The sequence below is a fragment of the Moschus berezovskii genome, chromosome 20 (genome assembly GCF_049115385.1).
Source record: "Moschus berezovskii isolate FMDL1 chromosome 20, NW_MosBer_1.0, whole genome shotgun sequence".
Classification (NCBI taxonomy): Eukaryota; Metazoa; Chordata; class Mammalia; order Artiodactyla; family Moschidae; genus Moschus; species Moschus berezovskii.
This window is the reverse complement of record NC_142479.1, coordinates 18,933,979-18,961,375: the sequence shown is the minus strand read 5'-3', so window position 1 is coordinate 18,961,375 and position 27,397 is coordinate 18,933,979. Positions and strand designations below refer to the sequence as shown.

The window sequence follows — 27,397 nt, the reverse complement described above, 5'->3', positions numbered from 1 at the left end:
TTCTAGAACACCTCAAATCATAATATATTTGCAGCTGCTAAATCCATGTACATGGGTACGGGGGTAATTTGAACGTCTAAAAGTTGTCATAAATTCATACATGGATTTCTTTCATCCTTGAATTAACTCTCCCCAGGTATTTACATGTTTGTTTATTTCAAACATTTAAGACCTTCAGTATCTTGTTATCCAAGTATAGAAAATCAGTTATTACTGTGCAATATAATGAACAAATTATTTACATGGCCAATTTTTTTGAATTTTAAGTTTTTTTAAAATTCCATTTTTCATGTCTTTGCTCCCCTTCCAATGCTCTAAGTGTAATCTCTGTTACATGAGGGAGGGGCGTGCATCTCCTCATCCCCATGTAAACTCTCTTCTGTAGGTTTTTGGTACACAGGCTCTGGATTAAAGCACATTACCAGTGACCTTGATTGCCTCTTGCATCCTTTAGCAAGAAAGATTTAAGTAGTAACTCAGAGATATGTTAATTGACCTTAGTGTGTCCTTTTTGAAACAACTAGGAATGGAAGGAGTAGAGGAATGGAGATTCAGGGAGAGAAAATGAATTCTCAAAGACACACACTTCATTGGGGAAATCAGCGAAAGGGACTGGCACTAAATAGTGCTGTCTCCCTCCTGTTAGGATGCCATCATTTGCTGAAACAGCCAGATCACGCAGGAGAATGACCCTGTTCTTGTGATTGAGTGGCTTGGGGATACTTTCTACCAGGCAAAAGGCCACCCATCTCTCAGATTTCTTAACTTTGCTTTGTATTTAGAGAAACATGCTGTTCACTGTTCCAACATCATCCATCCTTGTCGGCACCCAAGGCCACAGCTTCATCTGAACAGCCAGTGATATACTGCAGAGAGAATGCACCAAAGACATCAGACTCTGTATGACATTTATGTAGACTCCGAGCCCACCAGAGATGGATTGATGCTGCCATAGAGTCTTGCAGTAGCCAGACAAACAAGACTAAGGAGAGACAGAGGTGATGGTGATGGTAGGAAAAGCAGTAGTTTTCTCCATTCACTTTCCCCCTCTGCAGAAATTGGTTTATATCTTATTTAGAACATGAGAAAATTAAATGAGTACAGGGATTTTTGGGGGCCCAGCATAGAAGCAAACCCAGCCTTGACTGTCAGTGGTACTTCCAGCCGCCTTGGCTGGGCCAACAACCAGCATGGGTAACAGGGCACTCAAAATATTCCACTTTCAAACTTAAGACATCCTTCCAACTATATATGTTCATGGAATAAAAGACTTACGAAACAGGGGTATAAAAGTGGCAGTGGATCAGGCAAGGGTTTTCACTGTGTCCCCTTGGCAGGTATCCTCAACATCCAATCATGATGTTGTTAATGATCATGCCAACCCAGGATGGACAGAATGCTAATATTCTGTTCTGGATATCCAGCCTGCAAACTGGATTAAAGATAGCAGTATGCCTAGATTCGTATTCAGGATTATCAGCGTGATGGAATCCATCTTTTCCTGATCCCACAGGTATTTTGTAGGTACTCAGGAACCCCAGTGGAAAATGATCTCACACAAGAGAATAGCATATTTTTCATAGCTGATGCTAATCAGTTATGCAAGCACAAAATATCCTTAAGCTTGCTACAAACACAATGCCCAGATATCAGAAATGGGGCTTCCCTATCCCCATTTTTACCTATTCACGTACCATGCACGTGTTATTGCAGAACCGCTGTGTATGGCCTGTGTGCATTCTTCATGGACTGCCTGCAGCTAACTTTGGAAGATGCAAATTTTTTTTACATCATTTAAACCACAGCAACACATACATATTTTAAAAATAATCAGTAACTAAGAAAGCCTCACATTCACATGAAGAAAGACAACAATAAATTGAACTTACCAGTTTAGGCTGTTTGAGGCAGCAGAGGAGCAAGTTGCTGGTAATTGTCCAGTGCTTTCATTCAATAAATCACATTGACTCTGCTTTCTCCTGTGGCTCAGCCTCTGCGCAAAGCAAGCAAACCTCCTTCCTATTCTGTGTAAAGAGTAAAATGCAAGGAGGATCACTATAGGCAAGAGCTGAAGTCATGATCACTAAGGTATCTCAAGGCAAAATAAAAGAGCCAGTGATGCACAGGGAGAGGATGGGGGAAGGAAACAGCTTGGCTCAGAATCTAGGTGTATTCTCAGGACTGCAGCCCCGGGAGGGATTGATTTCTCAAGCCCTCGTGCACGCAGTGAAAGGATGTTATGACTCCCGTGCACCTTTAGCCTATTGTAACTGTGAGGTCCATTAGGAATGGCCCACAGGGAAAATAAGCTTCATGGCAAACAAGACTGAATCGGAACAGACTGTTACTCAAGGACGAGCAAAGGGGTGATGAGGCAGCCAGTTAGCTTTGCCCTGTACGAACTGCAGGGGAGGGAATGTCGTCTGGCATCCTGGAGCCCATCCAGCAGTGTGTGACTGCAAACGGTCCACAGCCTCCGGGGGCCAGATCCCCTCTTATGCCCACAGCTGCTTGGGACCAGATGCACACAGGTGGCAGCTGCCTCCTCTCACCCTGTGGCATGCGAGCAGTCCTGCTCCTAACAGGAGCAAGGGGCATCTTTAGAAAGGTCCCAATCCCCCTGGGGCTTCTCAACCTATGCCAGTTTTTGTCTGAGCTGGGTCTGAGAAAGTAATCAACAGACTTGGGACTTAGGACACCCAAAGGCTCAGTTTTTTGGAAGAAGATTCCAGTGCTTTCATTCCAGCCACATCTGGATGCACCTGACTCCTTTCATGGGGTTAATGCTTCATGCGACGAGTAAGACACACAGAGTGGATTTCCTAAAAAGACACTTATGTAGGCATTTTTCATATTTCTCTCTGAAATTAAATGGCAAATGACCTCCACAGGCTGCTTATTATGTTTAGGGAGGCATCGTTGATTGCGAGCACATATGAATACCCTTACACACTCACACATATACACACATAGATACACACACACACGTCCCTAGCAACAGCACTGAAAATCTTTCTAAAGCTCTATTCAGATTCTGTTTCTGCCAAATGAAAGCTTAGCTTCTGTAATGACTTCAGAAATAATTTTGGACCCTTTTGCTAGGCACCGACACTGGTCTGTGATTCATACCTGGAGCTCAACCAACTCCCCTATTTTGAATGTGACTCTGTAACAAATCAGGAGAAAGTCTCTTGGTTATAAGCAAGAGGGTGGAGTGTTAATATATGTCCTGGTTATCAGTTAGAATCCTGGGAATGGCATCGTGTATTCTTGAAAGTCTTCCCGCTTTATAGAGACCGCACCTCATCCTGGCAGCTTAGTCATCCCCAACAAGTAGTTGTTCTGGGGCTGAGATCCGAGATAAGGCTCAGTGACATAAAACCTGGGTGTCCAAAGGAGGACTTCAGTTTGGCTTTGCATAATTGTACTTTTTTCTCATCTGAAAGGCAAAGTCTCTCTCTGAATTTTTTTCTCTTTTTCTCTCCTTGAACTTATTTGTCCGTGGAAGCATTGATAGAAATAATCTAATTTGGGAATATGCATGCCCTTGAGGTTGAGAAGGCTAATTTTTTCATCAAGGATTAAGAAAGAGTCAGGCTACCCTCTCACAGCTTAAGCCTAAATGATTGCCAGGTAAAACTTGACCCTTATCTCTAGGAAGGCTTTGATTTTTGATGCAGATTGACTTAAATTCCATCTGCTGGGGTAAGCCAGGTGACTCTCAGTAATTCTACTGAGGTTAGGGGCTGCCTCACAGGGGTCATTAGTTCAACCCGCTATGCAAAACCAGGTGGGTGATGCCTCCTGTACTAGTGGCATTGCTTTTTGGAGCAAACGCTTGAGACTGAGTCATCTCATGAGCCCGTGTCTATTGAAAAGGAGAAGCATTCATCCATTCATTTATTAATCTTCAACAGACATTTATTATTACCTAGTGGCTAGATGCACTATGCCAAATACTTTAATGTTATGAAAAATTTATCAATAAATATTAACCCCCCATCACACTCTGGCAGAATTCTCCACAGTCTGGCTCTGCCTATCCCTCTAGCCTAATTTCTCGTTACTTCCTGTCATGCTGTAACTTTTTAAAATATCTTTCAAGTCCTTGGACATGCAATGCTGTCTCTTAACTCCAGAATTATGTATATGATTTTCTTCTTTCTGAATGCTCAGTCCCTTTGTCTGGCTAACTAATGTACGGTTTTAGAGTCTCAACTCAAACCTCATCTCTCAGGGATATTTTTCTAGTCCCTGAGCTTTTAGGGTTCTTACTCTGTGGTCCTATAGCACTTTATATCCTCCCATCATTATGTCCATCACATTTTTTTTTTTTTCATTTTGTCTGACATCAATCATTCCCATTTTACTGTAAGAGTATAAATACAAAGTCTTTTATTCACTGCTCTATCTCGAGGGTCTTGCAGAGTTCCTGGCCTATAGAAGGTGTTCAAAAAATACTTAGAGAGTGTTTTGTTGAAGCACTTAGCATGTATTTATTGAATGATGAATAAACCATCTCAAAGAATAACAGGGGTCTGAAAATTGAAAGGAACCCTAAAGTTTACTTAGTATGTGTAATTTTTCTTGCCAAGTGGCCATCACTGAATGCTTGTCTTCTCTGATTATTCCTTCTCCATTATTCCAGTCACGCATTTACTTTGTCCCGTACCACCTCCAGCACTTTCACAGCATGTTCTTGCTTTTTGTTCTCCAGCTGTTTCCTGGAGTTTGTCTCATCCTTACACACTGGTATTCTCCATAACAGCTAACAAAAGCCTGCAATTATTTGATGCTGATTCATTCAACAACAAACATCTGAACAGAGAGTTAAATGATCAGAGTCCTGCTTTGGGAAGGTTACTCTGGTATTGGGGAAAGGATGGGTTGGATCAGTCAGACCTAATAGTGATCACAGCCCACAGATAGCATGTAAAAGCAGCCTTGCGTTTTCTTGGGCTTCCCTGGTGGCTCAGCTGGTAAAAGATCTGTTTGCAATGCGGGAGACCTGGGTTCAATCCTTGGGTTGGGAAGATCCCCTGGAGAAGGGAATGGCTACCCACTCCAGTATTCTGGCCTGGAGAATTCCATGGACTGTATAGTCCATGGGGTCACAAAGATTTGGACACGACTGAGTGACTTTCACTTACTCTTTCTTTTCCTCTACCTCTCCTCCATCGCCCCACCCTCCATATCATAAAATCAGAGTTCTCATTTGGAACACTGAGAATGTTTGGTCCATACGCAGCACTTCCCCTCCACCCAGTTCCACCCCAACAGTTAGTTCACTTGCTTAGGTCATTCATGAATGTGTCTCACTGATTAAAGCTCCTTTGAAGACAGGGATTGCATTTTGCTTATTTTAAAACTTTTCTTCCTCCAGCCCTTACCCTGCCTGGCCTAATGTCTTATAGATAGTAAATGCTCAATAAATATTAAGAAAGAAAAGCACTTATTATATGCAAAGCTTTGGGTGGAATCCTATGGTGAGGAGGGTTACCAAGATGAATGAGATATCTTTTGAAAGATAGAAGAGATCTATTTAGTGAGGGAGATGTGACTGATAATACAGGGCAGAATTAAATACATGTCATAAAAGTATGAGCAATGTGCTAAGGGAACAGAACAATTATTACTTCCTTCTGGGATATGTAGGGAAGATTTATAGAGAAGGTTGCATTTAAACTGGACCTGGAGGAATGAAAACCTGCAGACATTGGAAAGAAGGGAAAGGAATGGAGACAATGAACAGAATTCCTGGAATATTTGGGGACTGACAAGTAGTCCAGTTGGGCTGGAGTAAGTGGTAATGGGAGGACCTAATGGAATTTAAATTTCAAAAGTAGGCAGGGGCTAAAGAGAGCACTCAAACACTGTGTTAAAGAGTTTGGATTTTATGTATAGTTGACAGAGATTTGAGCAGGAGAATATCAGTGCAGATGACTTAAGATCCTTCTGGTCTAGCCATCATGGACCATGAATTGAAGTGGTAAGAATCTGTAAGCAGGAAGACATTGCTGTTAAGGGTCTGTGAGTGTACAAATTAGGAGATGAACACGGGACGTTCTTTGGAGGTAGAGCTTCTAGAATTTGTTAGCGGTACAGGTAGAGGAAGTGAGATGGCGAAAGAAGTTAAGTTTTAACTTGCATGATGGCAGATAATGATGGCATTACTCAATCCCGGTAATCAAACATAGAAATAACTTAAGCATTCATGTCATGTTCTGAGCACATTTTGAAGACAGAGAAGAGAGCAGGAGACCAAGTCCTTGGAGTCAGATGAATGTGCCTAGGTGGCTTTGAAGAAGCCATTCAGTCGCGGCTAAAGATTCAGACACTAGTGGTAAAGAACCCGCCTGCCAGTGCAGGAGACATAAGAGATGTGGGTTCGATCCTTGGGTCGGAAAGATCCCCTGGAGGAGGGCATGGAAACCCACTCAAGTATTCTTGCCTGGAGAATCCCATGAACAGAGGAGACTTGCGGGCTGCAGTCCACAGGGTCACGAAGAGTCAGCAACAACTGAAGTGACTTAGCACACAGGCCTGCAAAGATCCAGGGCCATTTGCAAGGAGACCGGTGTAGAATTTCCCTTGAAAGAAGATTTCCTAATTAAATGTGAGGGTTTGTAATTTCCCATCTCCAAATTATTTAGCTCAGGGGAAAGAACCCTGGTTTGGGGTGCGGACTCTGAGCTTGAGCCGTGGAGCTCTCCTCACCAGCTGTGTGACATTGGGCAAGTTACTTTCTATTGTGAGGTCACATTTTTCCCACTTGTAAAATGAGGGAGTTGGGCCAGTTAAATTCAAAGGTTCCTTTTAGTACTATACTGTTCTCTGATTTGTGAAGTGCAACGTTTAGAATTTCAGAACACTTGTGAAATTAGGCCAAAACCCACCAACATCAGAAGCTTCTAATGTCCAGTCTCTCCTGCAAAAGCATGCCCATATTTTGAGAATGTCCACTGCAAATACATGTCTGCCCTGCGGTTAATTCCATGTGGTTTGTTTGTAAGACATAAATTTAAATTGATCACTTTTTGATGATCATTTTCTAACAATTTTTCACTCTTTTTTTTTTTTTTTTCCCCAGCAAAGATTTTTTTAAGGGGTTGCCTTTTCATCAGAGTCTCAAAATTAAATTATGGGAATAAAGCGGCAGTCCCTTACTGTGGTCAGCAAAGAGTTTGGCCAGCCTACTTCCGCTCGCTAATCTCCTGACCTTCCTTAGGGCGCGGCTGCTCAGTAATGGCTCTGATTCTTTTTTCAAAAATAAAATGTGCTACTTATCGAAAGCTGCTAAAAAGGAGACAAAAAAAAAAAAAAATAGGAAAAGAAAACTAACACCCCAGGGTGTATCTGAACATGCTTATTATGTGTGAAGTTGTTAGTAATGAATGTGAAACTCTTCCTCCTCCTCCCTCTCAATTTCTAAGCCCCAAAGAAAAAAGAAAAAGGGATGGGGGAGGGCATTGGCTATTCAATCCCAAGCAGACCTTTTCAAAAGGTGCAGACTGTTCATAGGCATGGTATTTCTTGATTATTTTGTTTTAAGCACCAGTTGACCTTTCAGACTAAAAGTAAAGGTCCTCAAATATCCTGAGATACCCTCTTTTTTTTTTTTTTCTCTCTAAGTCTTGGAAACTAGACTCATGACATTCAAAAAGACTCTTCAAAAAGAGATGGTCCGTATGACTTCTAGTGTGATTTGATGACAAGGTGTTTATCTGAACTAATCATGTGAGACTTTCCAGCGTTGCATTTTTGAGAAATGGGATTCTCTTAAGGAGGTTGCAAACACTTCACTGAAAGCTTTCCAAGAACGGCTTCATTCGGCCTCTCAGCAGCCTCTCGCTGGGCTGTAGCACCAATGTGATAATCAGGGTCCTGCTTCTGAAAAGTCTTCTTGTTCTGGCTGCCACCCTCCTTTCAGTCATCATTAGAATTCTCCAGCTATGAATCCCCTATTGTCTGTGTGAGCCCAGGATCCCCCACACCATGCAGAGGCAGGAATGTGAACCTCCTAGGTCTGGCTCTAAGTCTCCACCTCATCCAGCAGGTCACAAAGCCCCATTTATACACAACTCCAAAGTTTTTATCATAATTCTTTATCTGCTCAGCCCCATATATCCTCTAGGGCAGTCCAGAGACATTTGGTAATGAAGCTCATTTATCCTCATTTTCTCAATTGGCACACTTAAAGTTCTAATATTTATGTTCACACTGTCCTAATTTTGAATGTCAAAGATACTATACTAGACAAGCATCATTGCTGAAGGATAATTGAACCACACAGAAGAATTCACCAGAGTCGGATACATGATGTGGTTTGTCATATTACCAATCCCTGCATCAGAAATAGTTACTTTTAATAACTGTGAAAAATAATAATAAATGCTGCCATTTATCAAATACCTCCTGTGTGTTATGCAGCAGTGTCACTGAATCCTCACACAAAGAGGATTATGCACTTTTTACTGATGAGGAAACTAGGGTTCAGAGAGATCAATTAACTTGTTTATGTGCTGAGGGGCTGAGCTGGGACTCAACCCAGATCTCTGATTGCAAAGCTCATGGCATTTCTACCTCATTTCTACCTCACTCCTTTGCCTCTTACCAGAAATATAATTTGTGAGTTGTTTTAAATTAGTATAACACACTTATTTGTTTAAACTCACAAATACATGAAGGATTATGAACTGAGGGCTGTTAAAATGTTTTGGCCAACTGAGTAATGAGATCTGCTCTGATAAACATTAATTAGCACAACACCAGGTCAGAGTAGGGATTTGTGGCATATATTTCACCTATCAATAGGTGGCAGCATTCACCTAAATCTCTCCAAGAGGAATTAGCACAGGTTACTTCTCCTTATAACCACTCCCAAGACCATCTACCTTCTTTGATACACTATATTTTATCAAAAAGAAAAGCACTTACAGTAAATTGGTTGCTAAATGGATCACGATCATGCCTCTGTGTAGTGAGATTTGGGCTATGAAGAGGTTGTCGGGAAGGATGATGAACCATCTCAGAAACACTGGGAATCCTCTCCATTCACAACTTTCATTTCTGCTAATTCTCTGGGGAGATCTTTTGTTTGCAGCTCAAAGCCAAAGGCATTTTTGTGTCTTTACTTACTTTAAGAATGTTGTGTAGAATCCTCAAATAATTTTAAAATGTTGATACTGCTTATGCACTTATAATTCAGTGAAAGAATTTGTTTAGATCAGGACAATAAAGCAACTTTCAGAATATATGATTTCAAAACCTTGTGTATATGTATACCTACCCATGAAATCATATCACTCTTCATTAGGAAGCATGGGAACTGGAGTCCATAAGGACTTGTATAAGGATTCAGTATACAAGTTAAAGTAGTCAAGCTGATAAATCAAAATACTGAAAGATACATGACTTCTGTGGAGAAGGAAATGGCAACTCACTCCAGTATGCTTGCCTGGGAAAACCGCATGGACAGAGGGGGCTTGGTGGGCTGCAGTCCATGGGGTTGCAGAGCCAGACAAGACTTAGTGACTAAACAACAACAACAAGATGACTTCTGAGTTTTAAGTACACTCTTTCTCCACTTTCTCCTACTCCTGTTGTATTCTTTTTCTCCTCCTATTTTTTTTTTTTTTGTAAAGAAAATCTTAATATGAAAATACGTAGTTAAATGTGTTAGCATAGAATCTGTTTCTACTTTCCAGCTGCCAATAAGAGCCTGTATAGTAGGATTTACTTTTGTGAAGTCAAGAAAGCAGGTGTGGTGGTAGAAACAAATATAAGCTGCCCTACTTTTATGTTGACGTCTCCATTTTCTGGGATCCTTGGGATTGATCATCATCAGTGATGACTGGAAAGCACTTAGAAATCGGATAAGATGAAGAGTCCTAACTCTCAGAAATAAGAAGCTGACTCCAGTAAGATTCTAAAGGAGAACAGAATTTCTCAAAAAGAATTCAGATTGGAAAGTTGAAGACTTTGGAGACGGCATGTTAACCTTTTCTTTTATGTTCCCCAAATGGGATAAGCGTCTCTCTCTTCTCTCTCTGTGGCATCTGTAGCTATTTTAGTGCTCTTAGCACAGTCTAACTTTGTTGGAGTCACTTGGGTCTCTTCTTTCCCTACTGTATTGAGATCTCTAGGAGGGCAGGGCTCAGGCGTGCCTGACCTTTGGGTCACTGAGCCATGTCTCTGAGCTCCAGGATTGGGACCTGTGCATGGTAAATGATGTTCAATGCATCTTTGTTTAATTCAGCTGAATTAAATAGAACTCAGAGAAATGATTTTATACTTTGCTGTTGCAGTTCAGTCACCAAATCGTGTCCGACTCTTTGCAACCCCATGGTTGCAGCATGCCAAGCCTCCCTGTTCTTTACCATCTCCCAGAGTTTTCCCAAGTTCTTGTCCAATTTTATACTTTGTCCTTGATTTAAAGAAAAATTGCAGCGTGGGTGCTGGATACTACCCATGGTTCACATTTCTCATTTCTCACGTAGTTCTTCCATTTCAGGACAGCATTGGTAAGTGACTGTCAAAGCCCACCACATCTTTGGAACCATTAATTAACTAATTTTACATCATTGGCAAGACCGCTGTATTTTGTAGAATACAGCCATGGCCATAGCAAGGTTAAATGCAGAAGCAGGCAAAAAGGTCATTACAAAGGACATGAAGTGACCCACAGCTAGTGTGTCATTCCAATCACTAGTGTTTCCTGCCTTTGTGGTTTGGTGACCCAACCTGCACTGAAAAGCTGAACGGTACAATGCTGTTTCCAAATGGTAGCTATCATTGTTTCCCATATTAGGACAAAGCTAAGTGCAAGGGTCAGACTTTATTTTTTGGGCTCCAAAATCACTGTGGTGCTGATTGCAGCCATGAAATTAAAAGACGCTTACTCCTTGGAAGGAAAGTTATGACCAACCTAGATAGTGTATTAAAAAGCAGAGACATTGCTTTGCCAACCAAGGTCCATCTAGTCAAGGCTATGGTTTTTCCAGTGGTCATGTATGCATGTGAGAGTTGGACTGTGAAGAAAGCTGATCACCGAAGAATTGATGCTTTTGAACTGTGGTGTTGGAGAAGACTCTTGCGAGCCCCTTGGACTGCAAGGAGATCCAACCAGTCCATTCTAAAGGAGCTCAATCCTGGGTGTTCATTGGAAGGACTGATGCTAAAGCTGAAACTCCAATACTTTGGCCACCTCATGCGACGAGTTGACTCACTGGAAAAGACTCTGATGCTGGGAAGGATTGGGGGCAGGAGGAGAAGGGGACGACAGAGAATGAGATGGCTGGATGGCATCACCGACTTGATGGACATGAGTTTGATTGAACTCCGGGAGTTGGTGATGGACAGGGAGGCCTGGCGTGCTGTGATTCATGGGATCGCAAAGAGTCGTACACGACTGAGCGACTGAACTGAACTGAACTGAAGTGCAAGGGTAGACATTCATTTTGAAAAGCTACAAAATTGCATTCCACTCATTAAGCATATCAGGAAATATTACCATACTCAGGAAATGAATTACCCAGCTGAATATCACAGGCAAAATGAAGACATCACCAGCAACAGTGCAGCTGTAGATTGTCTGATTATATGTTGACTGTTCTGGCCATTCAGGGACACCCCAGGCAGGAAGTTGTCATATCGTCTACCACATTCCTAGCCTTGTCTACAGCCTTGGTGATAAACCTGATCTTGGAAGCACAGGGAAAAACAATCAAAATAACAAACCAGAAGGAGAATCCTCTTATTCCTGGCAAGGGTGGAGTCTCTCTCCTCCTGCAGGTCCAATCTGTCATCTTCTTAAAAAAATGATCATGACAAAGAGTGTAAGTTTAGTTCTGGTTTTCCAAATAGTGCTTCACAATGGGCTTTAGTTTCGTTAACTTCAAAATCAGCAACAGTCTAGCAAGGAAGCCAACTACATGGTTGGAATTCACACCTTTCTTATGAGTCAAAGAGGAAGGCATGCTGAATTGTTCTTCTGCAGAAGTGTCTAAGCAGGTTGGTATGTAGTGTCTCTTGACATCAGCTAGAATCTTCTGAAAGATTATCTTGCCCCCACCCCTTTTTAAAACCACACAACCCTTTCAACTTTCTTCTCTATTAATTGAAGGGGTTAAACTAGAATATCTTGAAGGGCACTTCTGACTCTAAAATCTCATGATATCAAAAGACCTCTAAGAGTACTTTGTGCATGCTACTGCACAGATAAGTTGCTTTCTTTCCACTCAACTACTGTTGGTCTGTACTGGAGAAACAGCCATTGCTCTGTATCTGTATTCACAGGGGATTGGTTCCATGATACCCCCCTCCCAGTGCTCCAGGCCCTTATATAAGATGGTATAGTATTTGTATATAACCTATGAGCGGGCTTCCCTAGTGTTGGTAAAGAATCTGCCTACCATGCGGGAACTGCAGGACACGTGGATTTGCTCCCTAGGTTGAGAGGTATTGTGTCCCCTGGAGGAGGACATGGCAACCCACTCCAGTATTCTTGCCTGGAGAATCCCATGGGCAGAGGAGCCTGGCAGGCTGCAGTCCCTGCGGTCGCAGAGTTGGACATGACTGAAGGGACTTACATGGCACAACAAAATCTATGAACATCCTTCTGTATACCTTATGTCCCCTCTAGATAGTTTATAGTATTGAATAGAATGCAAATGCTATGTAAATAGTTGCTGGTTCATGCCAAATTTGTTTGCTTTTAGGACCTCTTTGAAATTTTTTTCCTGAGTATTTTTTATCAGTGATTGGTTGAATCCACAGATGTGGAGCCCATAGATAGGGAGAGTCCACTGTATGTTCTAATGCTGCAGAATTGATATAGGTGAACTTTCTTTCCCTACAGTACAATGTAATTTGCTTGTAACACATGTGTTATTTATCAGGAATATTTCTTTTTAAAAAAATAATGTATATATCCTTCCTTTATTAATAGAGCCCTATATTCATTCACATTTCCTTTGGAGAAAGTCAACAAGATGTTTCCACTGGTAGGACTGATGCTTCTGTACACATTTACCGTACAGCATAGGAACATTTGATCCTTTGATTATCCTAGGTCTTCACTCACTGAAGAATGATTTGCATGAGTGATAATTGGTAGTTTTGGTGGTCAGTCAAGCCATAGAGAAAAGTCTCCTTCCACCTTCATTTATTTTTTCTCCTGGATGACAGCCAAAAATGGAGTTTCATAAAATCATATTTCAAAACTAGAAATATTTCTGTTTGGAGTTTGACTCTTGTTAAGTTGAATTCTAGGTGCCTGTGACCAAATTTTGTAACAGGTTCTCTTATCCTTGGTTAGCTGATAAATAAATGAACCTCTGAGGAGCCCTGCCCTCTTTTACACGATGCCTTCTCCATCTAATTTTCAGCTTGTGTGTTCCTTAGATGATAGCTGCATGGATGCTTTGGGATCCAGTCCTCACCAGATTGCTCATCTGCCTGTCTCTATAAGGAATACCTCCCAGTTTGACAAATGATTTATTTTGATAATTTCATGATATCACATCTTCATGGAGAAGACATAAGTCTTTGTAATTAATCACAAAGAGTTGAGAATCCAAAACAGTAATGTAAAGGAAAAGTGAAGACGTAAATTTTATTTGCTCCTTCAAACATGATGATGAAGACCTATAGCTTCAGGACAGGACCCATGAATGATAAAGGCAGTCTACATTGGCATGTAAACTCTGGACTGTAAATGCCACTTTAACCATTAGAACTACTCTTAGCAAAAAGGAAAAGCTTCTTTCCCTTTTTCCTAAAAATGCCAGATCAAGTTTGCTGTGCAAATGTTGGAGCTTCTGACCCATAGTGCTAAAGAGGTGCTTAACGAAGAAGAAAGACAAACAGGAAGAAATAAAAGTAAAGTTAAAGAACTTGTAATAATACTTTTAAAGAAGGCTTTAAGGATTCATCCTGTTAAAATTTAGCCTCATTGCCATTATTCCCATTTTCTCCTTACAAATGTTGGCACAGCCCTTTTATTTCTGGCCTAGTTCTGTCTTCCGTCTTCTGTCCCATTTCCCTTTCTCTACTGCATCCCAGACTCTGAAATCCCATGAGAGCAGACACAGGAGGGGCCAAATGAGGTGCCCTGGCCACTTTGTAAGTTTGCTCAGCAGAGCTTTTTCAAGGACTACATATGCCAAGTACTCAATGTAATTCTTCTGTGGCATTGTCAAACCTACCGGATACACCTCGCAGGAGAGCAAAGGCACTGAATGGAATTAGAGGCTCAATGGCTTATTCACTTCATTCATTATTTAGGGGGAAAATCCAAGACTTTGCTCAGAGAGGATTAAAAGGACTGCAACAGGCGCCTTCCGTCTGCGCTGCCAATCTAACTAGGATAGTCTCCACTTGGTTTGAAAGGGAGGTCACAAAGTCCCACTTATTTCTCAGATCCTCAACACTCAAACTCAGCATATCAAATACAACCAGAGCTATTAACGGTTATTCAGTCTCACTGCTCCTTCAGCGATTTACCTTCAGCATCAAAGTGGGCATTTTTCGTATAGTCCAGTTCTAAAATACATTTGCTTCTTAAATTAAAACACACATACACCACACTACATGTTCACCATCTCCTTTAGATATATGAGTGAGAAAATCAGGAACTTAAAAGCATTTACACTTCATTAACCAAATATAAATTTAGTTCAATGTGACATATGGGTGGAAGAAATTGTGGCTATTTTAACTGGTTAAAACTACATAGGCTGAAGAGAGTTACATGCAGGCCAGTGAAACACACTTGCTCTTGAACAAGAAGAGTTAATTTTGGGTTTGGCAGCACTGAATAGTTGAGGCTGCAAGTAGATTCCTGCCTGAGATGGCATCAGACATCAGACAAGGACCCCAGAATTAGTGTGCAATGGTTTGAGTTCTGTTTGAAAAAGCCACTGTTGCTTTCAGGTAACCTAAAATCATTCCCACATCTGTACCTTCTTCTACCAAACCTTGTCAAATAGGCCCTCATGTGCTGTAGACTGATACAGATAAGGAAAGCTTAGGTCAGGGATCTGATGTATAAAAAAATACAGTACTTGGGAAATGAAATTCCAATCAGATTCAGGAAATGTGGCTAAAAAATTTGTTTGCTACTTTTTAGCTATGAATCTTTGGCAAGTCATTTGACTTCAGACTCAATTTTCTTGTCTATAAAATGGAATTAATAGTAGTCACCCTGATAAAGGCTTGAATAGACACATCAAAACAGAAGATATACAAATAGCCAATAGGCACACGGAAGGGTGCTCAACTTGACGAATCGACAGAGAATTGCAAGACAAAACCACACTGAAATACCAGTTTACAGTTACTACAACGGTTAGCATCAAATGCTAGCGAGGATGGTGAGAAATAAACTGAATGACCTTGGATGGCTGAAGGGAGTGTAAAATGGTATAGCAATCTTGGAGAACTGTTTGGCAGTTTCTCATAAATATAATATATAAGAAAATATAAGTTAAATATAATATACTTTTGACTCCACAATTCTACCTTGGTTTTTATCCGAAAGAGAAGAAAATAAATATCTACAAAAAAAGTTATATGGACCACTTACAGTAACTTTGGTCAAAAGAGCCAATCTGGAGACAGTCTAAAGATCATTAGTAGGATAACAGACCAACAGATTATTGTTTAGTCATCCTATGGAACGTTACTTGATAATGTGAGTGAATCTCAAAACTAGTTTTTTAATTTTGAGAGGATTTTTTGCTGATGCAATTATCATTGGACCTGTTAAAAGTATTTTACAGGTTATAATAATATTTGTATACATTTTTGATAAATCATTTTGAAATCCACATATTCATACATCTACAGGTGATGATTCAGAACAATTTTTTTCTGAAAAGATGTAGCTCTTTATAAAAATTGATGTTGTCTGAATTCAATTTTAAATGTACATAATTATAGACAATGACATTTTAATGTTTCCTCTGATATTTCCTATAACTTATGGAGGTCATTTAAGACACTAAAAGTGGCTTCATGGTTCATCTATTATTGTATTTTTAATTATGAAAAATTTAGACTTCCTTTCCTCATTAATAAGTGGTTCATTTTTCATATGAAAATAATGCTCTTATGTTCAATGATCTTTGAATTTAATTTCTGTTTCTAGAAAAATAAGAGCAAAATAAAGCAAAAGTGAGAAGATAATAATGAACAGAAGTCAATGAAATTGAAAATAGAAAAACATTAGAGAAAATCAATGAAACAAAGAGATGCTTCTTTGATAAGATGAATAAAATTGATACCTCTATTGACAAAGAAAAAAATGGCACTGGTTAACAGTATCAAGAATTAAATGGGGAACATTAGTGGTATTAAAATAATAATAAAGAAATTGAAATCTTAGGCCAAGGTAGTTTCACAGGAGAATTTTACCAAATTATTAGAGAAGAATTAGTGCCAATTTTATACAATCTCTTTCAGAACACAGAAAAGGAGAGGACACATCTCAATTCACTTTATGAACTTAATGGTACTCTGTTAAAACCAGACAAAAACAGTACCAACAAAATTAAATCACACGGTAGTCCTCATAAATGTTTATGCAAAAGTCATTAACCAAATGTTAGCATTGAAATCCAGCAATATATTAAAAAAATTAAACAACATGACCAAGTGGCATTTATTCAAGGCATGCAAGGCTGGCTCAGTATTTGGAAATAAAACAGTATAATTCACCATATGAAGATATTAAAAAAAATTCATGTGATCACATAAATTGATGCAGAAAAAGTATTAGACAAAATTCAACACTCATTTATGTTGGCAATTCTCAGAAAAAAATAGGTATCGGGGACATCCTCAGCTTGGTAAAAAAAGTCTACCAAGAAATCTATTGCTAACATTATACTAAATGCTGAAAGGCTGAATTCAGTTCAGTTCAGTTCAGTCACTCAGTCATGTCTGACTCTTGTGAAAGGCTGAATATTTCCCCCTAAAAATTGACAGATCATCCAGATAGAAAATCAACACAGAAGCTCAGGCCTTAAATGACACCTTAGACCAGATGGAATTAATTGATATTTATAGAGCATTCCATCCCAAAGCAGCAGTATACACATTCTTCTCAATTACACAGGGAATATTCTCAAGGATTTGCTCACATGCTTGGCCACAAGGCGAACCTTGGTAAATGTAAGAAAACTGAAATCACGTCAAGCATATTTTCTAACAATGGTATGAGATTAGAGATCAACTAAAAAAGAAAAAAAAAAAACTCTAAAAAATGCAAATGGAGCCTAAACAGCCAATGGATCACTAAAGAAATCAAAGAGAAAAAATATACCTAGAGACAAATGCAAACAAAAGCACAGTGATCCAAAACCTAAGGGACCCAGCAAAAGCAGTTCTAGGAGGGAAATTTACAGCAATATAATCTCACCTCAGAAAATAAGAAAAAATGCAAAATGACCTAACCTTGCACATAAAGGAGCTAGAGAAAGGAACAAACAAAATCCAAGGTTAGTAGAAGGAAAGAAGTCATAAAGATCAGAGCAGAAATAATTGAAATAGAAATGAGGAAAATAATAGAAAAGATCAATAAGACTAAAAGCTGGTTCTTCGAAAAGATAAATAAAATGACAAACCTTTAGCCAGAGTCATCAAGGGGAAAAAAATTAGAAATGAAAATGGAGAAGTTACAACAGACACTACAGAAATACAAAGGATCATAAGAGACTATTACAGGCAGATATATGCCAATAAAGTAACAGCCTGGAAGAAATGGACAAATTCTTAGAAAGGATCAATATCCCAAGACTGAACCAGGAAAAAACAGAAAACATGAACAAATCAATCATAAATACTGAAACTGAAACTGTTGTTAAAGAGCTCAGAACAAACAAAAGTCCAGGATGAGATGGCTTCACAGGCAAAATATATCAAACATTTGGAAAGAATTAACACTTAGTCTTCTCAAAGTATTTGAAAACATTGCAGAGGAAGGAATATACCCAAAGTCAGTCTATAAGGCCAACATCACTCTAACACAAAAACCAAAGATACCACAAAAAAGAAAATTACAGACCATATCACTGATGAACACAAATGCAAACATACTCAACAAAATACTAGCAATCCAAATCCAACAACACTTTAAAGGGATCAAGCATCATGATGAAGTGGGTTTATCCCAGGGATGCAAAGATTTTTCAATATCCAAAAATCAATCAGTGTGATACACCACATTAACAAATTGAAGAATAAAATCCATATGATAATCTCAATAGATACAGAAAAAGCTTTTGACAAAATCCAATACCCATTTATGATAAAAGTTCTCCAGAATGTGGGCATAGAGGAAACCTTCCTCAACATAATAAAGGCCAAACCTACAGATAACATCATACTCAACAATGACAACTGGAAAGCATTTCCTCTAAGATCAGAAACAAGATAAAGATGTTCACTTCTATTCAACATAGTTTTGTAAGTCCTAGTCACATGGATCAGACAAAAAAAGAAATAAAAGAAATCCAAATTGGAAAAGAAGAAGTAGTAGTGTCATTGTTTGCAGATGATATGATACTATATATAGAAAATCCTAAAGGTGCTATTCTAAAACTACTAGTGCTTATAAATGAATTTGATAATGTGCAGGATACAAAATTAAAACACAGATATGTGTTGCATTTCTATACACTAACAACAAAAGATAGGAAAGAGAAACTAAAGAAACAATCCCATTTATCATCACATCAAAAAGAATAAAACGCCTAGGAGTATACCTACCTAAGGAGACAAAAGACATGTACTCAGAAAACTGTAAGAGGCTGATGAAAGAAATAATGGACATCACAAATGGAAAGATACACTATGTTCTTGGACTGGAAGAATTGATATTGTCAAATGCAGATTCCCTATGAAATTACTATTGGTATTTTTCAGAGAACTAGAAAAAATTTCTAATTTTTATGGAAACACAAAATACCCAAATTGCATGACCAAAGCAATCTTGGGAAAGAAATCCAGGGATGGAGGAATCAGGTTCTCTGACTTCAGACTATACTACAAAGCTATAATCATGGAACAGTATGGTGCTAGCACAGAAACAGAAGTGTAAATCAACGGAGCAGGATGGGAAACCCAGAAAAAAACCCATATGACCAATGAATTCATAACAGTGGAGGCAAGAATAATAAAATAGAGACAAGACCGTCTCTTCAATAAGTGCTGCTTGGAAAATGACAGCTATGTAAAAAAAAAATGAAATTATGACTTTCTCTAGTCAGTTGTTTCACTTGCTATTATTTTTTCCCATTCTGAAGGTTGTCTTCTCACCTTGTTTATAGTTTCATTTGCTGTGCAAAAGCTTTTAAGTTTAATTATGTCCCACTTGTTTCTATTTCCATTACTCTAGGAGGTGGGTCTGGAGAAGGCGATGGCACCCCACTCCAGTACTCTTACCTGGAAAATCCCATGGACAGAGGAGCCTGGTGGGCTGCAGTCCATGGGGTTGCTAATAGTTGGACGTGACTGAGCGACTTCACTTTCACTTTTGACTTTCATGCATTGGAGAAGGAAATGGCAACCCACTCCAGTGTTCTTGCCTGGAGAATCCCAGGGACAGGGGAGCCTGGTGGGCTGCTGTCTATGGGGTCACACAGAGTCAGACAAGACTGAAGCGACTTAGCAGCAGCAGCAGCAGCGGGAGGTGGGTCATAGAGGATCTTGCTGTGGTTTATGTAAGTGTTCTGCCTATGTTTTCCTCAAGGAATTTTATAGTTTCTGATCTTGCGTTTAGGTCTTTAATCCATTTTGAATTTATCTTTGTGTGTGGTGTTAGGAAGTGTTCTAATTTCATTCTTTTACATGTAGATGTCCTGTTTTCCCAGCACCATTTATTGGAGAGACTATCTTTGCTCCATTGTATATTCTTGCCTCCTTTGTCAAAAATAAGGTATCCTTTAGCTGTGTGGGTTTATCTCTGGGCTTTCTCTCTTGTTCCCTTGGTCTATATTTCTATTTTTGTGCCGGTACCATATTGTCTTGATGACTATAGCTTTGCAGTATAGTCTGAAGTCAGGAATGTTGATTACTCCAGTGCCATTCTTCTTTCTCAAGACTGCTTTAGCTATTTGGGGGTCTTTGTGTTTCCATATGAACTTTAAATGTTTGCTCTAGTTCTGTGAAAAATGCCATTGGTAATTTGATAAGGATTGCATTGAATCTGTAGATTACATTTGGTAGTATAGTCAATTTCACAGTATTGATTCTTCCAGTCCGGGAACAAGGAATATCTCTTTATCCATTTATGTTGTCTTTGACTTCTTTCATCGGTGTCTTATAGTTCTCTGTATGTAACTTTTTTGTCTCCTTCAGTTGAGTTCAGTTCAGTTGCTCAGTCGTGTCTGATTCTTTGCGACCCCACGAATCACAGCACGCCAGGCCTCCCTGTCCATCACCAACTCCCAGAGTTCACTCAAACTCATGTCCACAGAGTCGGTGATGCCATCCAGCCATCTCATTCTCTGTCGTCCCCGTCTCCTCCCATCCCCAATCCCTCCCAGCATCAGAGTCTTTTCCAGAGAGTCAACTCGTCGCATGAGGTAGCCAAAGTATTGCAGTTTCAGCTTTAGCGTCAGTCCTTCCAATGAACACCCAGGATTGATCTCCTTCTGAATGGACTGGCTGAATCTCCTTGCAGTCCAAGGGACTCTCAAGAGTCTTCTCCAGCACCACAGTTCAAAAGCATCAATTCTTCGGCGATCAGCTTTCTTCACAGTCTGACTCTCACATCCATACATGACCACGGGAAAAACCATAGCCTTGACTAGATGGACCTTGGTTGGCAAAGTAATGTCTCTGCTTTTTAATATGCTATCTAGGTTGGTCATAACTTTCCTTCCAAGGAGTGAGCGTCTTTTAATTTCATGACTGCAATCAGCATCCACAGTGATTTTGGAACCCCCCCAAAAATAAAGTCTGACACTGTTTCCACTGTTTCCTCATCTATTTCCCATGAAGTGATGGGACCAGATGCCATTATCTTTGTTTTCTGAATGTTGAGCTTCAAGCCAAACTTTTCACTCTCCTCTTTCACTTTCATCAAGAGGCTTTTGTCTCCTTAGGTAGGTTTATTCCTAGGTATTTCATTCTATTTGCTTCAGTGGTAAATGGGGTTGACTCCTTAATTTCTCTTTCTGATATTTATTTGTTAGTGTACAGGAATGCAAGTGATTTCTGTGCATTGATTTTGTATCCTACCTCTTTGCTAAAAATTCACTGATTAGCTCTAGTAACTTTTTGATGGTATCTTTAGGGTTTTCTATGTATAGTATCATATCATCTGCAATCAGTGAGAGTTTTACTTCTTCTTTTCCAATGTGGTTTCCTTTTATTTCTGTTTCTTCTCTGATTTCCATAGCTAGCACTTCCAAAACTATGTTGAATGACAGTGGTGAGAGTGGGCACCCTTGTCTTGTTCCTGACCTTAGAGGGAGTGCTTTCAGTTTTTGCCACTGAAAATAATGTTTGCTGTGGGTTTATCATACATGGCCTTTATTATATTGCGGTAGGTTTCTTCTATACCTTTTTCTTGAAAGATTTTTATCATAAATGGGTGTTGAATTTAGTCAAAAGCTTTTTCTGCATCTAGAGATTATTGTTTTTTTTTTTTATATCTTTCATGTGATAATATGGTGTATCCCATGGATTGATTTGTGTTTATTGAAGAATCCTTGCATCCCTGGGATAAACCCAACTTGCTCATAGTGTGTAAGCCTTTTAATGTGTTGCTGAATTCTGTTTGCTAGAATTTTGTTGAGGATTTTTGCATTTATGTTCATCAATGATATTGGTCTGTAATTTCCTTTTTTGTATGTTGCCTTTGTCCGGCTTTGGTATCAAGGTGATGGTGGGCTCACAGAATGAGTTTGGAAGTGTTCCTTCCTATGCTATGTTTTTGGAAGAGTTTAGAAGGATAGGGATTAGTTCTTTAAATGTTTGATAGAATTCACTTGTAAAGCTGCCCAGCTCTGGGCTTTTGTTTTTTTGAGAAATTATTTATCATAGTGTCGATCTCAGTGCTTGTGATTGGATTCTTAATAATTTCTATTTCTTCCCGGTTCAGTCTTGGAAGATTGAACTTTTCTAATCATCTGTCCATTTCTTCCAGGTTGTCCATTTTATTGGCATATAGTTGTTTGTAATAGTCTCTTATGATCCTTACTATTTCTGCATTGTCTGTTGTAACTTCTCCTTTTTCATTTATAGTTTTGTTGATTTGATTCATCTCCCTTTTTTTCTTGATGAGTCTGGCTTAATGGTTTGTCAATTTTGTTTGTCTTCTCAAAGAACAACTGACAAAGAATCAATTTCAAAAATATACAAGCAACTCAACACCAGGAAAACAAACAACGCTATCAAAAAATGGGCAAAAGACAAAAACAGACTTTTCTCCAAAGAAGATGATGAATGGCTAATAAACACATGAAAAGATGCTCATCATTACTCACTGTTCAGTGCAGTTCGTTCAGTCGCTCAGTCATGTCCGACTCTTTACGACCCCATAAATCACAGCACGCCAGGACTCCCTGACCATCACCAACTCCCAGAGTTCACTCAAACTCATGTCCATCGAGTCGGTGATGCCATCCAGCCATCTCATTCTCTGTCGTCCCCTTCTCCTTCTGCCCCCAATCCCTCCCAGCATCAGAGTCTTTTCCAGTGAGTCAAATCATTGCATGAGGTGGCCAAAGTATTGGAGTTTCAGCTTTAGCATCAGTCCTTCCAATGAACACCCAGGATTGATCTCCTTTAGAATGGACTGGTTGGATCTCCTTGCAGTCCAAGGGACTCTCAAGAGTCTTCTCCAGCACCACAGTTCAAAAGCATCAATTCTTCGGAGATCAGCTTTCTTCACAGTCCAACTCTCACATCCATACATGACCACGGGAAAAACCATAGCCTTGACTAGTCGGATGTTTGTTGGCAAAGTAATGTCTCTGCTTCTTAATATACTATCTAGGTTGGTCATAACTTTCCTTTCAAGGAGTAAGCATCTTTTAATTTCATGGCTGCAATCAGCATCTGCAGTGATTTTGGAGCCCAAAAAATAAAGTCTGACACTGTTTCCACTGTTTCCCCATCTATTTCCCATGAAGTGATGGGACCAGATGTCATGATCTTTGTTTTCTGAATGTTGAGCTTCAAACCAACCTTTTCACTCTCCTCTTTCACTTTCATCAAGAGGCTTTTGAGTTCCTCTTCACTTTCTGCCATAAGGGTGGTGTCATCTGCATATCTGAGGTTGTTGATTCTGTTCTGTTTTGTTCTGTTCTGTCGCTCAGTCGTGTCCGACTCTTTGCGACCTCGTGGACTGTAGCCTACCAGGCTTCTCCATCCATGGGATTCTCCAGGCAAGAATACTGGAGTGGGTTACCATTTCCTTCTCCAGGGGATCTTCCCGACCCAGGGATCGAACCGGGGTCTCCCGCATTGGAGGCAGACGCATTAACCTCTGAGCCACCAGGGAAGCCCGATATGCAAATCAAAACTATGATGAGATATCACCTTACACTGGTCAAAATGGCCATCATCGACAAATCTACAAACAATACATCCTGGAGAGGGTGTGGAGAAAAAGGAACCCTCTTTCACTGTTGGTGGGAATGCAAATTGATGCAACCATTATGGAGAACAGTGTGGAGAGTCCTTAAAAACTAGGAATAAGACCACCACGTGACACAGGAATCCCACTCCTAGGCATGTATCCTGAGGAAACCAAAATTCAAAAAGACACATGTATCCCATTGTTCATTGCAGCCCTATTTACAACAGCTAGGTAATGGATGCAATCTTGATGTCCATTGACAGATGAAAGGGTAAAGAAGCTGTGGTACATATATACAATGGCATATTACTCAGGCATATAAAGGAATGCATTTACGTCAGTCCTAATGAGGTGGATGAACCTAGAGGCTATTATACAGAGTGAAGTAAGTCAGAAAGAGGAAAACAATTTTTGTATAACACATGTATATGGAATCTAGAAAGGCGGTACTGATGAGTCTATTTTCAGGGCAGCAATGAGAACAGCGTTATGGACACAGCTGGTGGAGTGGGGAGAAGGAGAGGATGGGCGGTATGGAGAGAGTAACGTGGAAAATATGCATTACTGTATGTAAAATAGACAGCCAATGGTAATTTTCCATATGAGTCAGGGAACTCAAACTGGGGCTCGACAACAACCTAGAGGGGAAGGGAGAGGGATGTTCAAGTGGGAGGGGGCATGGGTAAACCCATGGCTGATTCATGTTGATGTTTGGTAGAAACCAATGCAGTACTGTAAAGCAATTATCCTCCAATTAAAAAAAATTTGTCTAACATCATACACAAAAATAAGCTCAAAATGTATTAAAGACCCAAATGTAAGACTGGATACCATAAAACTCCTAGAGTAAAACATAGGCAGAATGCTCTTTGTCATAAATCACAGCAATATCTTTTTCAATCTGTCTCAAAGAGTAATGGAAATAAAAACAAAAACAAATGGGTCCTAACTAAACTCAAAAGCTTTTGCACAATAAATAAAATCATAAACAAAATAAAAAGACAACCTATAGAATGGGAGAAAACATTTTCCAACAGTGTAACCAGCAAAGGATTAATCTCCAAAATTTACCAACAGCTCATACGGCTCTATTAAAAAAAAACAATAACAACAACAAACCCAATAAAAAATAGGCAAAGGACCTAAAGAGATATTTCTCCAAAGAAGACATGTAGATGGACAAGAGAAATGTGAAAAGATGCTCAACATCACTAATTATTAGAGAAATGCAAATCAAACCTACAATGAGATATCACTTCACATCAGTCAGAATGTCCATCATCAAAAAATCTGCAAACATTAAATCCCGGAGAGGATGAGGAGAAAAGGGAACCCTCCTACAACATTGGTGGGAATGTAAATTGGTATATCTACTATGGAGAATGGTGTACAGTTTCCCTAAAAAACTAGAGTTCCCAGTGATCCCACTCTTGGGCACAAACCCAGAGCAAAACATGATTCAAAAGGATATGTGCATCCTGATATTCACTGTAGCATTGTTTACAATAGCAAATACATGGAAGCAACCTAAATGTCCATCAAAAGACAGATGGATAAAGAAGATGTCCATATACACAGTGGAATATTACCCAGCCATTAAAAAGAAAATAATAACATTGGCAGCAACATGGATGGCCCTAGGGATTGTCATACTGAGCAAAGGAAGTCAGAAAAGGACAAATGCCATATAACATCACTGATATGTGGAATCTGAAAAGAAATTATACGATTGAACTTATTTGCAAAACGGAAACAGATTCATAGAGAATGAACTTCTGGTTACCAGGGGGAAAGTGTTGAGGGGAGAGACAGATTGGGAGTTTGGGATTGACATGCACACACTGCTATATTGAAAATAAAATTTTTTTCCATGAAAAACAAATGCAATAAAATGCTTTGCTGTGAAAAAAACATAGTAAAGATGCAAATTTCACCCAAGTGGACATACAGTTTTAATTCCTATAAACATCGCAGCAAGAATTTTTGTAAGTATAGAAAAAATTTTTCCAAGATGTAGGTGAAAAGACAAAGAAACTATTATAGTGAAACCATTTTGAAAAAGAAAACTAAGGTGGATGGAATCAGTTTACTCAATTTCATATAGCTGCAGACTCAAAATAGCTATGGTAATCAAGACTGTGTGGTATTGGCAAAATAGACACACAGATTAATGGAAAGGAATAGAGAATCCAGAAATTATCTCACACAAATATAGTAACCTAAGATCTTTTGACTAAGGTGCAAAAATAATCCAGTGGAGGAAAGAGAGTGGTACTGGAGCAATTAGGCAAAAAAAAAAAAAAAAAAGAAAAGAAACTTGAGCTAAGCCTCAGAGTTTATGTGAAAATTAGCTTAGAATGGATCATGGACTTAAATGTGAAAAATATAGCACTTCTAGAAAAAATATAAGGGAAAGCCTTCAGAATCTAGGACTGAGCAAAAAGTTCTTAGACTTGATGCTCAAAGCACAAAACACAAAAGGAAAATTTGATAAAATGGACTTTATCAATATCAATTTTTGCTTTGTAGTGTTCCTGTTAAGAGGATAAAACACAAGCTGCAGATTGGGAAAAAATATTTTCAAACCACACGTCTGACAATAGACTTCATATACGGAATATATAAAGGGTTCTCAAAACTCAAAAATTAAAAACCAAACATTTCAACTAGAAAATGGGCAAAAGATAAGAAGAAACATGTCAACAAAGAGAATATACATATAAAAAATAAGTAATAAACATATGAGATTATGTTCAACATCACTAGCTATTAGGGGAATGCAGATTAAAACCTCAGTGGGATATAACTACAGACATCAAAATGGTTGAAATTAAAAATAATTGATAACACCAAATGCTGGTGAGGATGCAGTGAATGTGGATCACATATTTTGCTCATGGGAATGTAAAATGGTAAAGTCACTCTGGAAAATAACTTACTCAAACAGCAAAGGAACTGTAATGCCAAAGGAAACCAAAGGAAAGTGGCCTTGTATAGTAGACAGAATGCAGGTTGTATAGTGTTTCATTTTGGTTGTATATTATTTCATGTTTCATTCATTCATTTTGGGGTTTTTTTTGTGTTTGGTATTAGAGAATATTCTAATTTTATTCTTTTACATGCAGCTGTCCAGTTTTTCCATTGCCACTTATCGAAGAGACCGTCTTTTCTCCATCGTATGCTCTTGCCTCCTTTGTCATAGGCTAACTCACCGTATGAGCATGGGCTTGTCTCTGGGCTCTCTATCTTGTTTCATTACCGTATGTGTTTCTCTTTTTGTGCCAGTACCGCATCGTTTTGATGACTGTATCTTTGCAGTATAGGCTGAAGTCAGAGAGCTTGATTCCGCCAACTCTGTTTCTTTCTCAAGATTACTTTGGCTATACAGGTGGGGTTGTTTGCGTTTCCATATAAATTAAAAACTTTTTTTCTAGTTCTGTGAAAAAATGCCATTGGTAATTTGATAAGTACTATATTGAATCTGTAGATCCCTTGGGCAGTACAGTCATTTTGACAACATTTACTTTCTCAGTTGAAGAACACAGTGTATCTTTTTATCTGTTTATGTTGTCTTTGATTTCTTTCATCAACATCTTATAGTTTTTAGAGTATCTTTTGCTTCCCTTGAATAGGTTTCAGTTCAGTTCAGTTCATTTCAGTCGCTCAGTCGTGTCCGACTCTCTGCGACACCATGAATCATAGCATGCCAGGCCTCCCTGTCCAACACCAACTCCCGGAAAGGTTTTATTCTTTTACATGTGATGGTAAACGGAATTGTTTCCTTAATTTCTCTTTCTGATCTTT

General features: G+C 39.2%; 1 protein-coding gene across 1 annotated transcript in view; it reads right to left on the bottom strand.

Annotated features, from left to right (window-relative positions):
- Positions 1-27,397, bottom strand: part of ANKFN1 (ankyrin repeat and fibronectin type III domain containing 1) — a 303,707-nt gene that overhangs the window by 192,391 nt on the left and 83,919 nt on the right. The window contains exon 2 of the mRNA XM_055399005.2: positions 1,890-2,024. The gene's annotated coding sequence lies outside the window, so the exon portion shown is untranslated. The remainder of the gene's footprint in view (positions 1-1,889; positions 2,025-27,397) is intronic.